General features: G+C 42.6%; 1 protein-coding gene and 1 pseudogene across 3 annotated transcripts in view; both read right to left on the bottom strand.

Annotated features, from left to right (window-relative positions):
• Window positions 1-21250, bottom strand: part of AK5 (adenylate kinase 5) — a 312660-nt gene that overhangs the window by 66747 nt on the left and 224663 nt on the right. The gene's annotated exons all lie outside the window — the stretch shown is intronic.
• On the bottom strand, window positions 4533-4974 carry LOC105710416 (transcription factor BTF3 homolog 4-like; annotated as a pseudogene).

Below are 21250 nucleotides of genomic sequence, written 5' to 3'. Positions count from 1 at the left end.
AGGTTATTAGGGGAATATGTGGAAATATGTAAGGGTCAGCTGAAGGTTCTATGGAAAAACTTTAAATGGGACTGGGAATGTCTTGACAGCAGAAACTGTGCCTTATCTATCAGTGCCTGTGTATAGTATATCAATTAATGAATGATGAACTATCTGTGAGCTTCACGGAGGCAACCCTGCACATGACAAGAAAGGCAATTAGGAGACCTTGGTTCTTGACCACCCCTGCTTTGAACTAGCTGAGTGAACCTGGGAAAGTCACTTTGCCTCTTTGGATGATAGCTTGCCTGTCTGTAAAGAGAAGAGGCTGAATTAAATGAGTGGCTTCCTGTGTTAGACTGTATTACTTTCTTAAATATTCAAGCTTTCCTTTCACAGTGCTTCTCCCTGTGCCTGTGGAAGGGTTACTCATCCCCACCTTCTTCTTTTTTTTTTTTTTTTGAGATGGAGTCTTGCTTTGTCGCCCAGGCTGGAGTGCAATGGTGTGATCTTGGCTCACTGCAACCTTCGCCACCTGGGTTCAAGCGATTCTCCTGCCTCAGCCTTCTGAGAATCTGGGATTACAGGCACCCACCACCATGCCTGCTATTTTTTGTATTTTCAGTAGAGACGGGGTTTCACCATATTGACCAGGTTGGTCTCGAACTCCTGATCTCAGGTAATCTGCCTATGTTGGTCTCCCACCCTGCCTGGCCTGTCCCAACCATTTGAATTTAAGAGTTCCAAGGGACTTGCTATGGCCAATGAAATGTGGGCAGAGGCAGATGTTACCATTTTTGAGTAGAAGTTTTACACCCGATAGGTGGTGTGCCAGGTCTTTTCACTTTGCCATGAGACTGGTAGTGTTTTGGGTAATAAGGGCTCCATCAGCATGGTTACCAGAGTGAAGCTGGGGGTTGTTTGGAAAAATTCCTGAATTAGCAGACCTGTACATTTCTGGGCTGAGGCCTAGAAACTTATAGTTTTAGAAAATTCACCAGGGAAAGTGTACAGACATCTGCAATTTACTTTGATGTGTACAATAAAAAAAGATGTATTGAATGAATAGAGGGACAGATATATAACAAGACAAGATACACAGGTTGGAGCACTCCTTATCCGAAATGCTTGTGATCAGAAGTGTTTTAAATTTTAATTTTTTTTTGGATTTTGGAATATTTGCATATACTTACTAGTTGAGCATCCCAAATCCTGAAATTCAAAACCCCAAATGTTGCAATGAGCATTTCCTTTGAGCATCATATTGGCATGCAAAAAGATTAGGATTCTGGAACATTTTGGATTTTGGATTTTTGGATTAGGGATAACCAACTTGTAGTAAGATGTTAATTGAAAACTCTAGGTGTTGGGTATACATGTGTTCACTGTAATATTCTTTCAGCTTTGCTGTATGTTTGAAATATTTTCATAATAAAAAAGGATAATTCCCCAGGTGATCCTGATGATTAGCCTGATTCAGAACTTCTAGATTAGATAATCTAAAGGAGGCAATTTGCTGTGAACTCCCCAGCGTCACTGCAGGAAGTCTTTGTTGATTTTTCTTTTTATATTTACAATGTAATAAGGCTAAGATAGTGGCTCTATCATGAATGAATAATTATTATGATGGTTAATACAAATCCTTATCGCCTTATCAAAATCAGGGCCATACCTCTGTCTTGCAGATGAGGGGAGTTTTTGGTTTTCTTAGCATAAAGTTGGAGAGAATAGTAGGGGAACTGTGGCCTATTTTGCACCAACAGTATAGTTGAGAGACCAAATTTGTTTGAGAAGTCATTGCAGACTATTCAGATAAAAGTCACAATACTTTTGGCTTGATATTTTATCTAATAAATATATGTTTTATGTGTAATTATTTTATTCTTACAACAGCTATTTGAAGCAAGTACTATTTGTAATACTATAACAGATGAAGAAACCGTGCCAAGGGCTGACTGTGCACTGGTACCACTAAACTCCACAGCTTCTCCCATGTGGGGCCCTTCTGGCCTGTCTTTCTGGAAATCAGACAGACCTCCTTGGTCACTGGGAGCTGAGCTTTCATCAAGGCCCCATCAGGCGGCCAGATGAAATACAGGACACCCAGTTCAATATTGCATGAGACTTATACTAAACGCCATGTCACTGTTACCTAAAATTCAGATCTAACAATGGCTCTTGTATTTTTATTTGTTAAATCTGGCAACCCTATCAGGCCCCATCACTTATTAACATTTTTTTTTTTTTTTGAGACTGAGTCTCACTCTGTCACTCAGGTTGGAGTGCAGTGGTGTGATACTGGTTCACTGCAGCCTCTGACTCCTGGGTTCAAGTGATTCTCCTGCCTCAGACTCCTGAGTGGCTGGGATTACAGTCTTGTGCCACCACAACTAACTTAATTTTTGTATTTTTAGTAGAGATGGGGTTGCACCATGATGGCAAGGCTGGTCTCGAACTCCTGGCCTCAAGTGATCTGCCCACCTCAGCCTCCCAAAGTGCTGGGATTACAGGTGTGAGTTACCACGCCCGGCCCACTTATTAACTATGAATAGTAGACTTTAGGGATGTGATTTCACCTCTGCGCTAACAGTCTATGATTTTACGATTCATTCAGCCAACACCCACCACAGCCACAGCAAGATGTGAAATCCCTCATTAAGACAAGACTCTGAAACCAAATGCCATGACTCCAGCTCTTACATGGACAGAAAATGCAGAAGGTTCAGGTCTCAGGTGAGAGGAAAGGGCAGACAGCTTTCCTGGTGCCTGTTGGTGGTGGTTCCTAAATGTTTCTACCCCATGAAGCTGGTGACCTCTTATAGTTCACAGCACCCTAACCCCATCTTCACCCTAACCCTACCTCCAAACGGAGACAGAGACAAGATTTCCAAACTGCTCATAAGAAAACACCGTTAAATCACCTGTCCTTTCAGCTGAATACAGATTTACAGAAAAATTAAAAAATGTAAAAACCACAAAAAAAATGAAAAAGACAAAAAACAACCAATCACCTATCAAACACTGATCCTTTGTTGCTTCAGCCAGAGGTCTCCAGGGCCTGTTCCAGACCCAGCTCATCAAGTACATTTGTTTTTTCAAATCGACAGACCAGAGCTGCTTTCCAAAAGTTGCTTCACTCAGGCTCTGCTTGCATTATTGGAATTCATTGTTCTAGAGTTCCTGCCTCTTCCAGATTTTTAAACATGCCATTTTTCCTATTTTTGAGCCTACTTTGTACTAGGTCTTAGTAGGCCTTAGGCATATATTAAGTGTATATAGTAGGAAACTTATAAATTTACTTCCTCCTTTTTATTTTTCCTTCTTTTATTTATTAAGGTTTTTTTTTTGTTTTTTTTGGAGACAGAGTCTTGCTCTGTTGCTCAGGCTGCTGATTTCAGCTCACTGCTACTGCCATCTCCACCTCCCAGGTTCAAGTGATTCATTCTTTCATTCCTGAGCCTCAGCCTCCTGGGAAGCTGAGATTATAGGCATGCAGCATGCACTACCATGCCCAGCTAATTTTTTATTTTCATTTTTAGTAGAGACAGGGTTTCACCATGTTGGCCAGGCTAGTCTCAAACTCGTGGCCTCAAGCTATCCACTTTCCTCAGTTTCCCAAAGTGCTGGGATTACAGGTGTGTGCCACCATGTCCCCTCTTCTTTTAAAGAAATACTTTTTTCTCCACTGGGAAAGAAAGATATGCTCCTTTCAGAAAAGTAAAAAGAAGAAGAAAAATAGTTCCATTCCCCATAGGTAACTGCTAGAGACACATTTTGTTTTGTTTCTCTGCTGCTTTTTTCCTACATGTGGTTTTCTAGTTTGGTTTTCTTTGGGAATCTGTCTGCTCTGATATTTTACCTCTTTGGGCTTGTGGATTCTCACCCGAAAATAAACTTGTTGATGGAAAATAAGTGTCTTGTTCCAAGGTCATTTCTAGCACTATCACTCTAACTTTTGTCTTTGTCAGAGAACTTGGAGAATATCTGTGCTTGTAGTTTATCTGTGTACAGTAAAGGGAAGTGAGGCATTCAGGGTGAATGTTAGTTGGATTACATCTGAGGTTTTATGTTTCATTCTAGACCACATCACGGAAACTGGCAGTCTTATACATAGTAATGGGAACATAGGCACAAATTTTTTGAAGGGGAATTTGGTAATATAAGTTTAAAAATCTTAAACGTTTGATTCATATCTGTGAATTTAACCTAAAGAGAAAAAAAATCACTGTTTTAGTTACATAGATATTCATTACAGAATTTTTTTTCTTTCAAAAACCAAAACATCCTCAAACTGCACCGATACTTCATATTTTGACCAAAAAAATATCTTGGAAGTGCAAAATGCAAAATCAAATGACCAAAAAATGCTGAACAAACAGCATTATTAATATACAAAATATTTATATTACTGAACTAATAACTAGTAACAGGTGATCTTCTCTGTGTCTGTAAAACTTTGGAACCACATAGTTGATTTGTTAAATCTAGTCCGTGCCAACTCCCAAAAACCAAAATTTTAGTTAGCTTCATCTTTGATGCCTCATCAACATTTTCTACAAGATCTGGCACATCATCATTCTCCTCATCAGTGTGTTCTGGTTTTGGTGCTTTACTGCCTAAGACTTGCCGTGGGAACTGTTCAGCTAACTTCCTAAGACTTGTTAAGCTGTCAGCACCAAGCTGACTTAATATTCCAGGAAGCATTTCTGTGATTGGTTTGACTGCTGCATGACCAGTAATTGCAAAGGTGTTAGCAGAAAGGGAAGCTTGGACTTTGGGATTGTTGAAATGAGTAACTGTCCCATCATCTTTAATCATGTTCACCTCTTCAATACCAGCTCTATCTCTATTATTCACAGCTAGTTTTTTCATAGAACTCTGAAGCTTATTGTTATCTGCTGTAGCTGTTCTATAGACTACCTTCTTTCCGCGAGCTGCACCCCTGCCCCTTACCCGGACCTGAGCCTGAAGTTGGGCTAACTTTTCTTGATTCATGCTATTGGTAAATCTGAAGCAGAGAGGGTCCTCCAACACTAGCACGCAGCAAGAGCAAGAGGGCTGCCTCAGCCAAGACAGAGACAGACCTCATTACAGAAGTTTCAATGAAAGCGAAAAAAAAAAAAAAAAAAAAGGAAAAAAATAATGTATCATGAAAATACAACAATAGGTACAAACTGAATGAATTATATTGCAGCAATACAAAGGCAAAGGATGCAGTCATTAAAATGATGTGCTGAAAGAAGACAGATACAAAAGAATAGCTGCAGTGTGATTCCATTTATGGAAGTTAAAAAATGTCTATGGTAATCTTTGCAGGGAGTATTGATGAGGAGGAGACACAAGGAAGACTTCTGAGGTTCTGGTCATGTTCAATTTCCTGATCTGCGTCTTAGTAAGATAGATGCGTCCAATGAGTGAAATTTCATCACACAGAATACTTAGGACTTGTGTACTTTCCTGTTTTTCTATTTCAGTTGAATTACAAAATAACTTTAAAAAATGACATGGCATATTCAGGTATACTGTCTTGGAAAGACGCCCATGAGGTTTTGTTAAACATAAAAAGTAGGTTTTAAAATTGCATCTCATTCTGATGAAAAATGTATATTTAAAATATATATATATATACACACACACACACATACATATATGCAGAAGAAAAACTAAGAGAAATATAAATCAAAATACTAATAGTTTTCATTCCCAGGCATTGGGCTGTTTGGTGATTTTGTTGTTGTTGATACACATTTTCTAGAATGAAGATGTATTATTTTTGTAAAAAGAAGAGAAATCTGGCCAGGCGTGGTGGCTCATGCCTGTAATCTCAACACTTTGGTAGGCTGAGGCGGGGGTGAATCATTTGAGGTCAGGGGTTCGAGACTAGCCTGACCAACACGGTGAAACCTTGTCTCTCCTAAAAATTCAAAAGAAAAATTAGCCGGGCGTGGTGATGGGCACCTGTAATCCCAGCTACCCAGGAGACTGAGGCAAGAGAATCACTTGAACCCAGGAGGCGGAGGCTGCAGTGAGCCGAGATGGCGCCATTGCACTTCCAGCCTGGGCGACCGAGCGAGATGCCATCTTGGGGGAAAAAAAAAAACGGAAATCCTAAAATTTAAAAATGTTCTGGCCAATCTGTTTTAGGAAAGATTTGGGCTGCATGTGTCTAAAGAGATATGACTTAGGGGGAAATGATAAAAGTATAATTCATTCATTCATTCCATAAGAAAATGTGAGGAATCCAAATGAGCTAGCCACTGTAAGGACTGGGCACACAGAGACGAGAAGATAGCACCCTGCTCTCCAGGAGAGGAACCTACAACTGACAACAGAAGAAGCTGCATGCTTTTAACTGGATGAAGACATAAATCACAAGAAAAGTGTATATGTCTTCAAACATTTGAATGGCCAGAGTGGAGAGAAAGCTAATTTTCTATATATGGCAGGAGTAGACTAAATAGTGAATATTTTTCTTCAACCCCAATTCTCTCTTTTTTTTTTGAGATGGAGTCTTGCTCTTGTCACCCAGGTTGCAGTGCAGTGGCAGGATCTCGGCTCACTGCAACCTCCGCCTCCTGGGTTCAAGTGATTCTCCTGCCTCAGCCTCCCGAATAGCTGGGATTACAGGTGCCCACCACCACACCCAGCTATTTTTTTTTTGTATTTTTAGTAGAGACGGGGTTTTACCATGTTGGCCAGGCTGGTATCAAACTCCTGACCTCAGGTGATCCACCTGCCTTGGCCTCCCAAAGTGCTGGGATTATAGGCGTAAGCCAGTGTGCCCAGCTTCAACCCCAGTTTTTAATAAAACCTTATAGACAAATCTATCCAGTGTTAATTGGTTTGACCATAAGGTTTCTCATAAACCTTTTATAACTCTTTACAAATTCTTGTCAAAGAGCAGATCCATGCTCTATGAAAAACCTGTTGTGCTTTATTCCAAAAGCAAGGAAAAAACTGTATAATAGCCCTTTAAATTTAGCCAATATGGTCATACACAGAATCTCTTTTACAATTAATTTTTCACGAACCTTCCAAAACTTGCTCAAACCTTTTAGGTTTATCCTATGTAATTTAAAACAACCCTTTAGCCTTCTAAACTAGGCAAAAATGTACATCCCCAAGCCTTCTTATAATCTTTTACTAAAAGCACATTTCACTTCCTCACAGGCCTTGCATGTGAAACCGATTGTTTTTTGTCATCTTAATTACACCTTACAATGTTAACTCTTAGCAATTTTTCTTTTTGGTGAAAAACCTGTAGGTGATTGTTTTGTTTTGTTTCGTTTTGAGATGGAGTCTCGCACTGTCGCCCAGGCTGGAGTGCAGTGGTGTGATCCCGGCTCACTGCAATCTGCGCCTCCTGGGTTCAAGCAATTCTCCTGCCTCAGCCTCCTGAGTAGCTGGGACTACAGGCATGTGCCACCACGCCCAGCTAATTTATTTTTTGCATTTTTAGTAGAGACGGGGTTTCACCATGTTGGCCAGGATGGTCTCAATCTCCTAACCTCGTGATCCACCCGCCTCGGCCTCCCAAAGTGCTGGGATTACAGGCATGAGCCACCGCGCCCGGCCAGTAGGTGATTTTAATTATGTACTAGATGAGGAGCCTAGGACACCAGACAGAAGTGCCTAAACAGTGGAATTTTTGACAGAGCAGGTTTTGACTCAGTCTTAGGAAGACCTTCCTATGGACAGTAGATGCCCGATAGAAACATACCATCTCCCCTGCTGGGAACCAAGTGGATGCAGCCAGTGTCTCCTAGGGCTCAAGGCTAGGACAGTGCCACCTGAATTCACCTATACCACAGCAGGGCGTGAGAGGGCGTGGCATTTCTGGGGCTTTGGTTAGTAGTCCGAGAGGGATTGTTGGGCAGCTCCAAAAGAACGACTTCAAAAGCAGGGCTGCAGCTCTCAAAGTTTCTGACTTTGAGTAAACTGAAGGCCTGTGGGAGGGGCAGCTAATTCTGCCGCTGCCATGGACGTTGTTGGTAGCAGCCACTCCTCAGATGAGCATCTTCTTCCTATTGTTGTGGTGAGCTCAGTCCTACCAGGGATGATTAAAAACCAAAACCGTTTTTTTTTTTTTTTTTTAAAGCCAAATCTACTTTAACTGCTGTCAGGAGGAGGCTTAGACTTTGTCATAGAAACATGATATCTACTTTCTCCTTCTTTGTAAAAAATTAATGGTTTTTTATTATTTATTTATTTAGAGACAAAGTCTCACACTGTCTCCCAGGCTGGAGTGCAGTGACACGATCTTGGCTCACTGCAACCTCTGCCTCCTGGGTTCAAGTGATTCTCCTGTCTCAGCCTCCCAAGTAGCTGAGATTACAGGCACCCGTGACCATGCCTGGTTAATTTTTTGTATTTTTAGTAGAGATGGGGTTTCACTATGATGATCAGGCTGGTCTTGAACTCCTGACCTTGTGATTCACCTGCCTCAGCCTCCCAAAGTGCTGTGATTACAGGTGTGAGCCACCACGCCCAGCGCATTCTTCATGATGTTTATTGTGGGCACATGGCTATCTGAAATATGGATTACACTTACCAGCTTCTCTTGCAGGTAAAAGTGTCTTCTTGACCAATGAGATGTCAGTAGAACTGGTGAATGCAACTTCCAGGCAGTGTCCTTAAAGGGAAGAAGCAAGTTCTTCTGCCCCATTTCCTCTTTCCTTTTTAATGGGCTTAGGACATAAGGGCTGAAGCTTCAGCAGCCATTTTGGGACATAAGCTAACTCTGGAGAAGCCACACAAAGGAGCAGAAAAATATAGGGAACCTGAGTCTCTCAGGCCATAGCACGTCATACCACTGCTACGACTGCTTGTACCTAGAATTTACATAAAATAAATTTTTACCTTGTTTAGCTACAGTTATTTTTATAATTTTACTTTTTACTTTTTGAGACAGAGTCTCACTCCGTTGCCAGGTGCCAGGCTGGAGTGTAGTGACGCGACCTCAGTTCACTGCAACCTCTCTGCCTCCCGGGTTCAAGCAAATTCTCCTACCTCAGCCTCCCGAGTAGCTGGGACTACAAGCATGTGACACCACGCCAATTTTTATGTTTTTTTTTTAATTGCATTTTAGGTTTTGGGGTACATGTGAAGAACATGCAAGATTGTTGCATAGGTGCATACGTGGCAGTGTGATTTGCTGCCTTCCTCCCCTTCACCTATATCTGGCTTTTCTCCCCATGCTATCTCTCCCCAACTTCCCACCCCCCACTGTCCCTCCCCTATTTCCCCCCAACAGACCCCAGTGTATAGTGCACCCCTCCCTGTGTCCATGTGTTCTCATTGTTCAACACCCGCCTATGAGTGAGAACATGCGGTGTTTGATTTTCTGTTCTTGTGTCAGTTTGCTGAGAATGATGGTTTCCAGGTTCATCCATGTCCCTACAAAGGACGTGAACTCATCATTTTTGATGGCGACTTTTATGTTTTTAATAGAGACAGGGTTTCACCATGTTAGCCAGGATGGTCTTGATTTCTTGACCTCGTGATCTGCCCACCTCGGTCTCCCAAAGTGCTGGGATTATAGGCGTGAGCCACCGCACCCGGCCTAGCTACAGTTATTTTTTAAAAAACTTTCAGCCAAAGAAAATCCCAACTGATTCAGAGGTCAAAGAGGGGCAACTGTTATTCGTTATTTATTATTGATAGGATAGTGAATATCCTGACACTTGAAATATTGAAATCAAGACTAGACAGTTGTCTGTCAGTGATGTTCAAGATTCATTTCCTGAATTGATTAGGGAATTAAGCTAGACTAACCTCTCCCTGAGCTCTGTGCTTCTCCTGTCAGGGAGGAGTGAGTAAAACAGGCAGTCTCTGATTTACACTATCCAGTGATGCTGCACAGTGCTGGGACTAATATTTTAGTTCAGGATTCTTTCTTCTTTGGAGAAGACTAGAAGATAGGGCTCTGATGAGTTATTTTTGTTTGACCTGAACTACTACTCTAAATGTAAGCCTTTTTCTATATTTGTACCCACTAACCCCTACATTCATGGACAGTATTAAAAGAAAAAAGTAAAAGGAGAAGGTATAATGAGATGTCTAGTCATGGGCTGCATGACACTTCAGCCAATGATGAACTGCACATAGGATGGTGGTCCCATGACATTATAATACATTGTATTTTTACTGTGTCTTTTCTATGTTGAAATACACAAATACTTACCATGGTGTTACTATGTATTTACACTATTCTGTATAGTAACATGCTGTATGGGTTTGTAGCTTGGGAGCGATAGGCTATACCATATAGCCTAGGTGTGTAGTAGGCTACACCATCTAGGCTTGTGTGAGTACACACTAGGATGTTCCCATAACACGGAGAGTGCCTAATGAGAGATTTCTTAGAATGTACCCCCGTTGTTAAGAAACACAAGACTGTACATGGGAGAATTCATGGTGTTTCCTTGCCTGCCCTGTTCACCAGCTCTGGGCTGGTCTTCAGTCAACATCACACTCATGCATCCAGGGCTTTCAAGGTTTGGCCCACCTCCTTCCTGTTTTTGGGCCATGAGGGGCATTTCCCTACTGCCATGATTTGCTCCTAATTTGGCATCTCCCTGCCTGCAATCCCTCTCTCCTCAGCCCTCTCTCAAACTTAGGGAATCCCATCCATTCTTTGAGACTCCCCTGAGTTCTTAGCTTTTACAGGAAGAGGCTCCAACCATTGTGCTTTCTTTGTCTTCTCATCCCCGGTAACCTTCACTGAATGGCTCCTTTGTCAGTTAATTCTACACTGCCCTGTATGGGCTGTGAAGTTTGCATCAGCATGAATTCTGGTTTCACTGAATAGATTATAAGCTCTGTGAGGGGTGGGAACATAAAACAGAATAGATCTCCACCATACTTATCACAACAATGATGCATAATCAGTCTTTGCTTGTTATTTTGTCTTTTTTATTTTTTTTTGAGATGGAGTCTCGCTCTGTTGCCCAGCCTGGAGTGCAATGGCATGATCTTGGCTCACTGCACCCTCTGCCTCTTGCCTTCAAGGAATTCTCCTGCCTCAGCCTCCCAAGTAGATGGGATTACAGGTACCTACCACACACCTGGCTAATTTTTAAATATTTTTTAGTAGAGGCAGGGTTTCATCATGTTGGCCAGGCTGGTCTCAAACTCTTGACCTCAGATTTGTCTGCCTCAGCCTCCCAAAATGATGGGATTACAGGAGTGAACCACTGCATCTGGCCTTCTTTGTCTTTAATGGACACTTTATCAACACAACTCCAGTACTCACTCCATTCTTTGAAGGATGGTGACATCTGGGATCTGTATCATCAATGTATTGTTACTTGTTTTGTGTTTTAACTTTGCTTCCTGATGTCTAAGCTAGCTACCTAATGGTGGGCTAGAACCTGAGTCTAATACAGAAACCGTGTGCTACTTTACTAAGCAAAATTTACCAGAAGCGGTATCTCCTCTTTTGGTTTTATTTATTTATTTTGTGGGAAGGGGCCATAAAGACTTTATAAAGACTCCACGTTGATCCTTCAGGACCAGAGGAAGAGTTTCTTAGTTATGGATGGTTCTTAAAAATAGCCATGCCTACAGAGTGAGACTCTGTTCAACCCCCCAAAAAATGGCTGGGCTTAGTGGTCATACTTGTAAATAATCCTGGCACTTTGGGAGGCCAAGGCAGTGGAACAGCTGAGGTCAGGAGTTCCAGACCAGCCTGACCAACATGGTAAAACCCCGTCTCTACTAAAAATACAAAAATTAACTTGGCATGGTGGTGGCTACCTGTAATCCCAGATACTCGGGAGGCTGAGGCAGGAGAATTGCATGAACCCGGGAGGCAGGGATTGCAGTGAGCTGAGATTGCACCACTGCACTCCAGCCTGGGAGAAAAGAGTAAAACTCCATCTCAAAAAAAAAAAAAAAAAAAGCACAAAGAACAGTTACAAAACACAAAATGGACGAAAATGTTCAAATTTACATAATTTGAAAAGAGTTAGATATCCCAAATAAATAAGTCTTTCAAAGTTTTATATTTAAAAAAGTAGCCATGCCTCATTGTTTTACCTCAAACCTCTGCTCTTACCATTATGGCTCTGAGATGGTTATTACTGGAAGACAGATTAATACATTTACTTCCAATAATGGGTCTGTATTAGCCACACCTGAGTTTGAGGAACTTGGGGGAAGTAACATAATCTGAGCTTTCATCATTTTCCATTCCATTCCATTCCATTCCTTCATTCTAAAGACAAACACTGACTGCCTACTAAGTGCCAGGCATCCTGATAGGTGCTGTAGAAACAAACCAAAAGGAAAAAGGGCATGGTCTCTGTCATCTAGGAGATTTAGTAAAGGTCCACCCTCCAATCAATTGGCCATCACCGCCTTCTAGCAAATCATCCTCTGAAGGGGTTCCCAAGAGCTGTCTCTAGGAGTCTGCTGGCTGGCTTCTGGCCTCAGACAGGTTTCTCACTGCTAAACATTCTCTTCCTTTCTCAATAGCAGATGTTGGAATGGGGGCAGTCTCAGTGCTGGCCTCAATGGCTCCAGCCAGACCACACTGAGGACTTCCAAAAAAAACAGTGTGTTCTGCTTGTGGCTCTTCCCCACCAGCTTTCCTTGCATTGACTACTAGAGTTAGTTCAAACAGGGTCATATGTAACTGGCCCAAATAGGTTCAACACATTTTACACCGCTGGGCTGGTAGTGATGGGTGGATGCAGGGCAGTAACGTGTGATCCGCTTTCTAGTTGAAGGGACTCCCTGCCGCCTGGCAGAACCAGGAGGAACATCTTCAGAGTCAGCGCCCCAGACAAATATGAGAAAAAATATCACTTAGGGGGCAGGAACATAAGTCACAGTAAAGCAAAACAGCTACACTCTGTTACAAGAGGAAAGAGTCCTTTATTGCCTTAACCAGCTGATGGTTGGTTTAAATATGTTTTCATTTGTGGTTAACAAAACACTCAGACTCTTGGTTCAGAGGAGCCTGGAGCAAATTGGAAAGGAAATATTTTGTGAGTGTTAAATTTGGAGGGCCAAAACAGTCACTGGCCCCTTAATCACTGGCTTGTTACTCTGCTTCATTCTTCAAGGCAAAAAAACGGTCTCCTATGGCAAAACGGTCTCCTATAGCGCTGGATTGCTGTAACAACTGCAAGAATGTGTCAGCTAGAGGAAATGGCAGCGTATAGGGAGGTTTAAGCCCAAGGCGTCAGAGACGCATTCTCATTTCAACTGATTGATCTCAGCCAACTACAGCTGGTTGTAGGTGAAATACCACTTAACAGCTCACTCCCTGAGGGAGTGTTTCATTTTAACAAGAAAATGCTGAGGAAACAGGCATTTAACCTGTAAACTTCTGTTACAGTTTCCCCATCGTGTTGCCTTCCTTGTTCCAATTCACTTCTGAACTCATCCTCATCCTCCTTTTCTCAGGCCCTCTCCCTCTCACTGGATGTCTCCCCTCACTCTGCATATAGCAGCTACAGTGACAGCTAACGTTTGTATTCACTAGGAGCCCTGTTGCATGTGCTAACGCATTTCATTCTCACATCAACCCCACGACCTAGGTACGATCAGGACTTCCACACGACAGGTGAGAAACTGAGGAACAGTGAGTGTGAGGATGATGCCCAAGGTCACACAGCCGTACACGTAGGAACAGCATTTGAACTCCTGTAGTGTTGCTCTTAACTAGAGCCTGTACTGCCTCCCTCTTACACAAATGAGCTCGGGTCTCTCACTTGAAAAATATTCCACCCTGGATATTCACTTTCCTTTAGACACAGTCCTAACTCCTGCCCTTCTCTCAGAGTCAACTTTCTTGAAAGTACAGTCTGTACACATCCTCATTTACTTACGTCCTAGTCACCCCTAACTCTCTGGCTTTACCCCTTGCTGTTCCTCTGGAACTGCTCTCACCAGTCACCAATAACTCTTCTGTTGCCAAACCCCACAGACAATTTTCATTATATTTTAGTGAACATTTCCCAGACGGAAACTCTCCTCCCTTGCCTTGATGATGCCATTTGCTCTAGATATCCCACTTTCCTCCCCATGGTCTTCTCCTCTGGCTCTGGCAGGGGTCTTGGGAAGCCTCCAGGTCTTAGCTCTCTTCCATTCTCACCCTAAGCTCACTGGGGTGACTTCTTGCACACACACATGAGTTCATCTACTGTTGAGGTCCTGATGAATTCCACATCTGTGTCTATAGCCAGAACTTGTATTTCTGGGATCAGCTCTGAAAAATCTCTTGTTTAATGGACATCATTGCATGGATGTCCCATAAGCATCTCAATCTTAAGATGTTTAAAACTGGCTGGGTGCATTGGCTCATGCCTGTAATCCCAGTGCTTTGGGAGGTCAAGGCAGGTGGATGGCTTGAGCCCAAGAGTTCAAAGACAGCCTGGGCAACATGTTGAAACCCTCTATCAAAATTACAAAAAAGTAGCTGGGCGTGGTGGTGCGTGCCTGTAGTCCCAGCTACTCCGGAGGCTGAGGTGGGAGGATCAGCTGAACTTGGGAAGTTGAGGCTGCAGTGAGCCATGGCTGCACCACTGCCCTTCAGCCTGGCTGACAACGCAAGGCCGTCTTCAATAACAACAAACAAAAAAGTTTAAAACCGAACTCATCTATCTCTCAAAATCTATTTCTTCTACAAATGCCTCCTCTTTGCATGGCACTTCCATCCATGTGGCTGTCTAAACCAGCTGCTTCTGAGGCGCGTTCATGTCCTTCCATTCACCTGCTCCCACAATGGATCTCCACAGTCCACTGATTCTGCCTTGTAAATCTCTTGGATCTGCTCTTCTTTCTTCCTTCCCTTTCCTTCCTTCTTTCTTCTTCCTCCCTCCCTCCCTCTTTTCTTTTACTTTTCCTTCCTTCCTCTTTCTTTCCTTGTTTCTTTCTTTCTTTTTTCTTTTCCTTCCCTCAACTGTCTCCTTTTTCCTGTCCTGGTTGCCAGAGTGCTCTACCTGAAGTTGGACGCTGACGACATCTTACTGAGTAAAATCCTTCATGGTGCCTCACTGCCACAGGATGAAGTTCATACTTCTTCTCCTGGCATCACAGCCTCTCATGACCCAGATTTTGCCTTGTCTCCAGCTCTGCCTCTTACCACTTCCCATCCCTCTCATCTCTGAGGCTCCCTCCTGCAAACATCGTCCCTCAGCTCTTGCCCTGGGCTCATCCCCACTTCCTTCCACTTAGCACTTGGCCAGTTCCTTTTCTTCTTTCGGACTCAGCTCTGACTTCCTCTCTCAACCCTGATCCCGGCTTCAGTCTTGCTCCCCACTCCCGGTGCCTCTGCCATCGCCTGTGCCAAGCTGTGCTATTTGTTGGCTTCCTCCCTATAACATGAGCTCCTTGAGACTAGGGAGCCTTGCCTTTCATCTTTGTATCCTTAGTCTGCCATTTTGCTGATATGTAGTAGAAACTCAATAAATGTGTCAAATGAACTAATAAAATTCACCCAAAGCCATATATACCTAATGGATGAATGTACTATAGCAGAGAGAGAATCTCTTTCTCATGTGGGGAATTTAAGCATCTCCCCTTAAGTCTATATATCCCCTCCAAGTCCATACTAGGCCTTTATTTGAATCAGTATACAGGGGAGATACTCCATTCCACCCACAAAAAAAGTCACCGCATGACCAGGTTCCCTCAGACCCACCCAGCGTCACACGCTCAAACACTTGCTGATTGCTGCCAATGGTCCTCAGAAGTAGTTTTGGTAATGCTCACAAAACAGGTACCTACGCTCTTTCTTTATGGTAAAAGAGATGGCGTATATTCTGAAATCACTGCACTTTCAGTGATGGGTTAGGATAGTTTTATAGGTCCAAATTGTTTCCTGTTTTGAAGTTAAAATGGAATTTTACATAATTGACAGAAACATGGCTGGGGTAGTCAGAAGTCTGTTTCATTGATACTCACTTGATATCTTCTGTGACCTTTGTTTTCAGACATCGATGGCTAGATATGTAGGAATAAAGTAAAACAGACAATTGCAGCACTGATTCGAATAACGATGGCAAACTTCCCTCACCCACCATTTCCACAGCTTCACCTACGTTTTGGTTTCCTTGCTTTCTATCTACAGACACTTTCAGAGCATGGGCTTTGATGTCTGAGGAACTTGGGTCTGAGTCTGAATTCTGTCACTTATTAACTGTGTAACCCTGGGAAAGTTATTTAATCTTTTTGAGCCTTGATTTCTACAATTTCTTCCCTGTAAAATGGGGAAGAGTATGAGTGTTGATAACTGTGTGAGGATTTAATAAGATACTGCATATGAAGACAGCACAGTATCCGAACACAGTAGGTCACCAATATATGTTCGTTTTAATCTTGTTATTAGGTAATTAAAATGAGTATTTTAAGGCTAGAGGATGGAGTATTTGACTTATTTAATTTCCTTCACACTTCACTTCCTTGGGCTATGTCTCTGTTGTACAAGTTTCCAATTAAGAGAACAGTTAGCAATATGTTAACTTGTTCGTCACTCAAATTTGGAACTGACAGAGAACAAATAACATTTTGCTATTTTAAAAGAAATCCAAAGGAGATAAGGGGTTGGCCCAAGGGTACACAGAACTTGGATACAAACACAAGACTTTGGGTATTCTCTTTTCTCCAGTGTGGGGGCCTAGAGTCTGCAGCATGTGCCACTGTCCCCTGATCGTTCACAGTGGCTCTCTAAACGAGCGAAAGAGCCACTCAGGGAGTCAGCCTGGAGATGTCCCTTAACTCAACTGCCAATCAATAAGCAGGACAACACAGACAAGGAACATTGGTCATTTCCTTGAATGCACTTAGCCTTTAGTGAACAGCTAAATACCTAAAGCTCCATCAGGTAACTCAGTTGATGAATTACGAGTGCTTCCGAAAAGATTTCAACAAATGAGTAGGGACACAATGAGTACAAGGTCTCCATTCCCTTTACTGGGTAACCTCACGTACGTGGGCTCTTTTCTGTTTAGCAGTAATCTGCCCTTCTAGATGAGTCCTAAACTCCTGCCATGTCATGCAGTGTTGCGAGGACTGTTTTATGTCTTTTTGAATTTCACGGTTCTTTGAGCATAGTAAGCCCTTGATAAAGGCTTATTAATTTGCTTTGATTAAATGAAGAATTCATTGCATTCTAGTTCAACACTACTTAGAGCCTTTTTGCAGTGAAAAGGTTTATATAATTAAGTAGGTTCACTGTCACCACAAAATGCCCACATTTCTCCAACATTAGAAAGACATCTCGTTAGTTGGTAAATAAATTTGAGGCTGTCTTGGAAAGCAGTCCAATGTCTCTTTTCCTTTACTCGCTCATCCTGAATGGCCTGGACTTTAAAATACAGTTATTGGGGCTGGGAGAGTATAAAAGGGGCCTTGGTGTCCGCATCCCTTCAAGGGAGAAAGAACTGTGAGATCTGGTGCATGTGTCTGGAGCTGGGACAGTGCTCCAACTGGGCCAGGCCAACGGCGAGAGTCACATGGCAACTCATCCTCTAGGAGACCCCAGCTATATGAGTTAGGGCTCTCTAGAGTAACAGAAGCGACACGATGCATCTATCCTGTTGCTTATTATTCCCATTATAAGCCCATATATACATATGGGCTTACTGTGAGAACTGGCTCACTCCATTATGGAGCCCAAGAAATTCCATGATAGGCTTTCTATAAGCAGAGGAACAGGGAAGGTAAGGGTGTAGTTCAGCCAGGGCCCAAAGGCCTGAGAACCTGGGGGGCTGCTGGTGTCCACGGGCAGGAGAAAATGGATGACCCAGCTCCAGAAGAGAAAGAGTGAATTCATCTTTCCTCAGCCTTTTTGTTCTAGCTGAGCCAGAACAGATTGGATGGTGCCCACCCACATTGGTGAGAGTGGATCTTCCTTACTCAGTCCACTGATTCAAATGCCAATCTCTTCTGGAAGAAATACCTTCACAGACACAGCCAGAAATAATGTTCTACCAGCTAGCTGTGTATCCCTTAACTCAGTCAAGTTGACACCTAAAATTAACCATCACACCCACCCCTAGCTCATGAGCTGCCTGATTTCACTTCATAGTGGAGATTCAATCAAATCCAGTCTGGGTTTTCTTAGTCCTATCCAGTGATTTCTGATAACGTTGATAGTCCAGGTCAAAGTTCAGTCTCCCTGTCAGGGCCATTCTCCCACCTGGAAGGTTTACTTTGCCCTCCCTTCAGTTCCGGTTCTTCCTGGTGCTCTTGATTCCCTGGGCTGTACCGCCTCTTCCTTCCAGCCGGCCCCCTGCTTTGGGACATCCTGCTACAGTCCTCTTCGCTTTCTTCTGACAAGTGCACAGGCTTTCCTTTTAGGCATCCCTTGCACCACTGGGCACAGAGAAACACTCAGAACTTTTTCCAGGCCTACAGGAGCCCAGAGAAACAGGGCTTTCAGCAGATGCCCCTCTTTCCCCCTGACCTCTTCCTCACATTTGTAAGGCTATTTGCTTGGAAAGACACAAGGAACTTTCTCCCTTTGAGATCCCTAAGTGCAAAATCTGGGGTTTCTGTCCCACACACGCACGTTTCTGTCCCACATCAACACAACCACCCCAACACACCCACCCCAACCTCCAAGTCACCCCACAGTGGTAGTTCTCAAAGTGTGGCCCACAGACATTGGAGGCCCCCTATTTTCAACATAACACTAAGAGGTTATTAGCGTTGCAGAGGTGGCGCAGAAGCAATGGTAACCTGTGGTGCGCTGCAGCAGTGTATTAGTCCCGCTGTACTAGTCATGTGCTTCACTACCATGTACTCACGGTAAAAAACAGAGAAAGAAAATGCCAATGTTGCATAAGAATGCCCTTGATGACACGGTAAAAAAGACACATTGTATTTCATTTTGACCCTTAAGTGCACATCATTTTAATATTTTGCATGACAAAATGAGAAATACGCATAAGGCTCTTTAGCACACCTATGGTTTTTGTTCTTTGTTCTGGAAAAAGCATTTGCGTGATTATTTAAGTGGCTGAATCAGTTGCTTTTAAAAGTAAACACTATGTCTACTTTCTGAAAGAATATCTAACAAACAAACTGAGGTTTTCTTCAGACTTCAGTATCTGGCCGACATTTTCTTGAAAATAAAGAAAGCCTGTCACTTCAAGAAAAACCAAAAACAACAAAAACAACAGGCAGTGTTTTTTGCCAAAATCCATGCTTTCAACCTCCAGATCCACCACTTATAGCAATAACTCAATTCCCCAATGTCTTACTTGAAAAATCAGGTTAGTAATAGTGCTTACTCCAGGGGATGTGTAGGAGCATTCAATACGATAACATTATAAAGTGTTTTATGTAGTGCCTGGTACGTGTCAATTGCTCAATAAATGCTGGCTGCTATTACAGCTACACTGAGTTAAAATAATCCGATTTCTTTCATATTTAATTTAACCAAATATGTGAGTTAATTCCATCAAAAGTGTTCACGTTGAGCACCAAGTAGATACTTTAAAAAATCAATTCATGGCTGGGTGCGGTGGCTCATGCACTTTGGGAGGCCAAGGCGGGCAGATTCACCTGAGGTCAGGAGTTTGAGACCAGCCTGGCCAATGTGGTGAAACCCCATCTCTACTAAAAATACAAAAATTAGCCTGGCATGGTGGCATGCACCTGTAATACCAGCTACTTGGGAGACTGATGCAGGAGAATCACTTGAACCCGGGAAGCAGAGGTTGCAGTGAGCCAAGATCATACCACTGTACCTCAGCCTGGTGAAAGAGTGAGATTCCATATCAAAAAAAAAAAAAAATCAATTAATGGTTCTTTAATAATAAGGCAATAATGAAATGATAACATGGCTACAATGAAATAGTGGCAGCAGGCATTGCAATATTGAGTTTTAAGCAAAAATTCTTATTTTTCCAGTTTTCCTTAGGAAAATAAACAGGACTATTTGTGCAGTGGTAAAAAAATGCACAGATTAACATAAAACATTGCCAAAATACCTTCCAAAGATCACTACTTAAAAACAGTTTATCACAGCAGTAATGCCAATGTACACCAGGCTACCTGCATTCCTGACACATTGAAAGCTACGGCCTTTGAATGATATCTTGATCATTACGTCATTAACCTCATACCTCACCTAAAAAGTCAGATGTGTTTTCCAAACTGGAGCACTTCTATCCAAGCTTTGGATATAAATTAGCAGGAATTTAGATTATGTCACATTTTGGGCATAGGTAAGTAATGAAAAATGAAGAAGGGATAAAGAAGCCAAAATAAATTGGCTTATAGCAAAATAATGATCAGGAGATTAAAAAGAAAGAAAGAAAGAAAAAGGAAAGAAATGTACCAGAAAAAAGTTGTGAAAAACGGTAGGAACCTGTTAGTGGGACATAATAAGGCTCCTTAAAGGATATTTTTACATTTTCCAAATAACTTTCAGTTTACGGAAATGATTGAACCCCTGTCTTGTACATCAGCGCAGGTTTTCATATCTTGTGTGTGAACAACTGAAGTCCACAGCATCTTTTCTGATCCTTTTGATCATCTGGTCCTACCCTGTAGGATCCCTTCTTTGTTCTCTGAAAGGTATTTCTTTATAAACAGCTACTGAGCTGCTTTCCTTATGAACAAGAATGTACTATTCACACACTATTCAAAGGGTCGACTGGGTCCTTCCTTGCCACCTTCCCCGTTGGTGCATATGGTACACTCGCCCTCAACATATTTTCTACTCAGATGACCATCAGTGCTTTCCCCTGCTCCCACTTGTGACAACTGCCCTGCAAATGAGCGAGAAACAGCATCAGCTCAGGGGAAGAGCTGCTTTTGCTTGTTCTCAGTGAGAAGGTAGCAGCTACGTGGAGAAAGGAGCATCTGATTAGGCTCCTAATTAACATAAAAACTATCCTGCAAGAAACAGCCACAGCGGCAGCAACAAGCTGCTTGTCAGTTCTAGGCCAGGAATTCCAATTGCAATTTTGGTTGTTATGGAAACAGACCACACTGCTTCTTAAAGAATTCATTATTCCAATAAATATTTGTTGTTCTAGTCATTAACGAATGATGTAGACACAAGGGAGGAGGAGCGCAGAGGAGGAAGGCTGGTGATTACAGCAGAGTACTCAGGGAGCTAGAACTTAACCCTGACCTTGGGGCAGGATTAGTTAGGGGAGAAGGCATTTCGAGTGAAAGGGCTGGCAAAGTGCAACAGGCTCAAGAGGTAATAAGGATGCAGGCGTGGTTGGAGCCAAAGACTGACATGAGAGTGTGGTGGGAAATGGGAAAGACACACTGAGGTAGGCAGCAGAGAGCCTTGAAG

Source organism: Aotus nancymaae, unplaced genomic scaffold, assembly GCF_030222135.1.
Source record: "Aotus nancymaae isolate 86718 unplaced genomic scaffold, 86718_ANA_hifiasm-v0.15.2.pri h1tg000007l, whole genome shotgun sequence".
Taxonomy (NCBI): Eukaryota; Metazoa; Chordata; class Mammalia; order Primates; family Aotidae; genus Aotus; species Aotus nancymaae.
The sequence above is the reverse complement of the archived record's forward strand: the minus strand, read 5'-3'. Positions and strand labels throughout refer to the sequence as shown.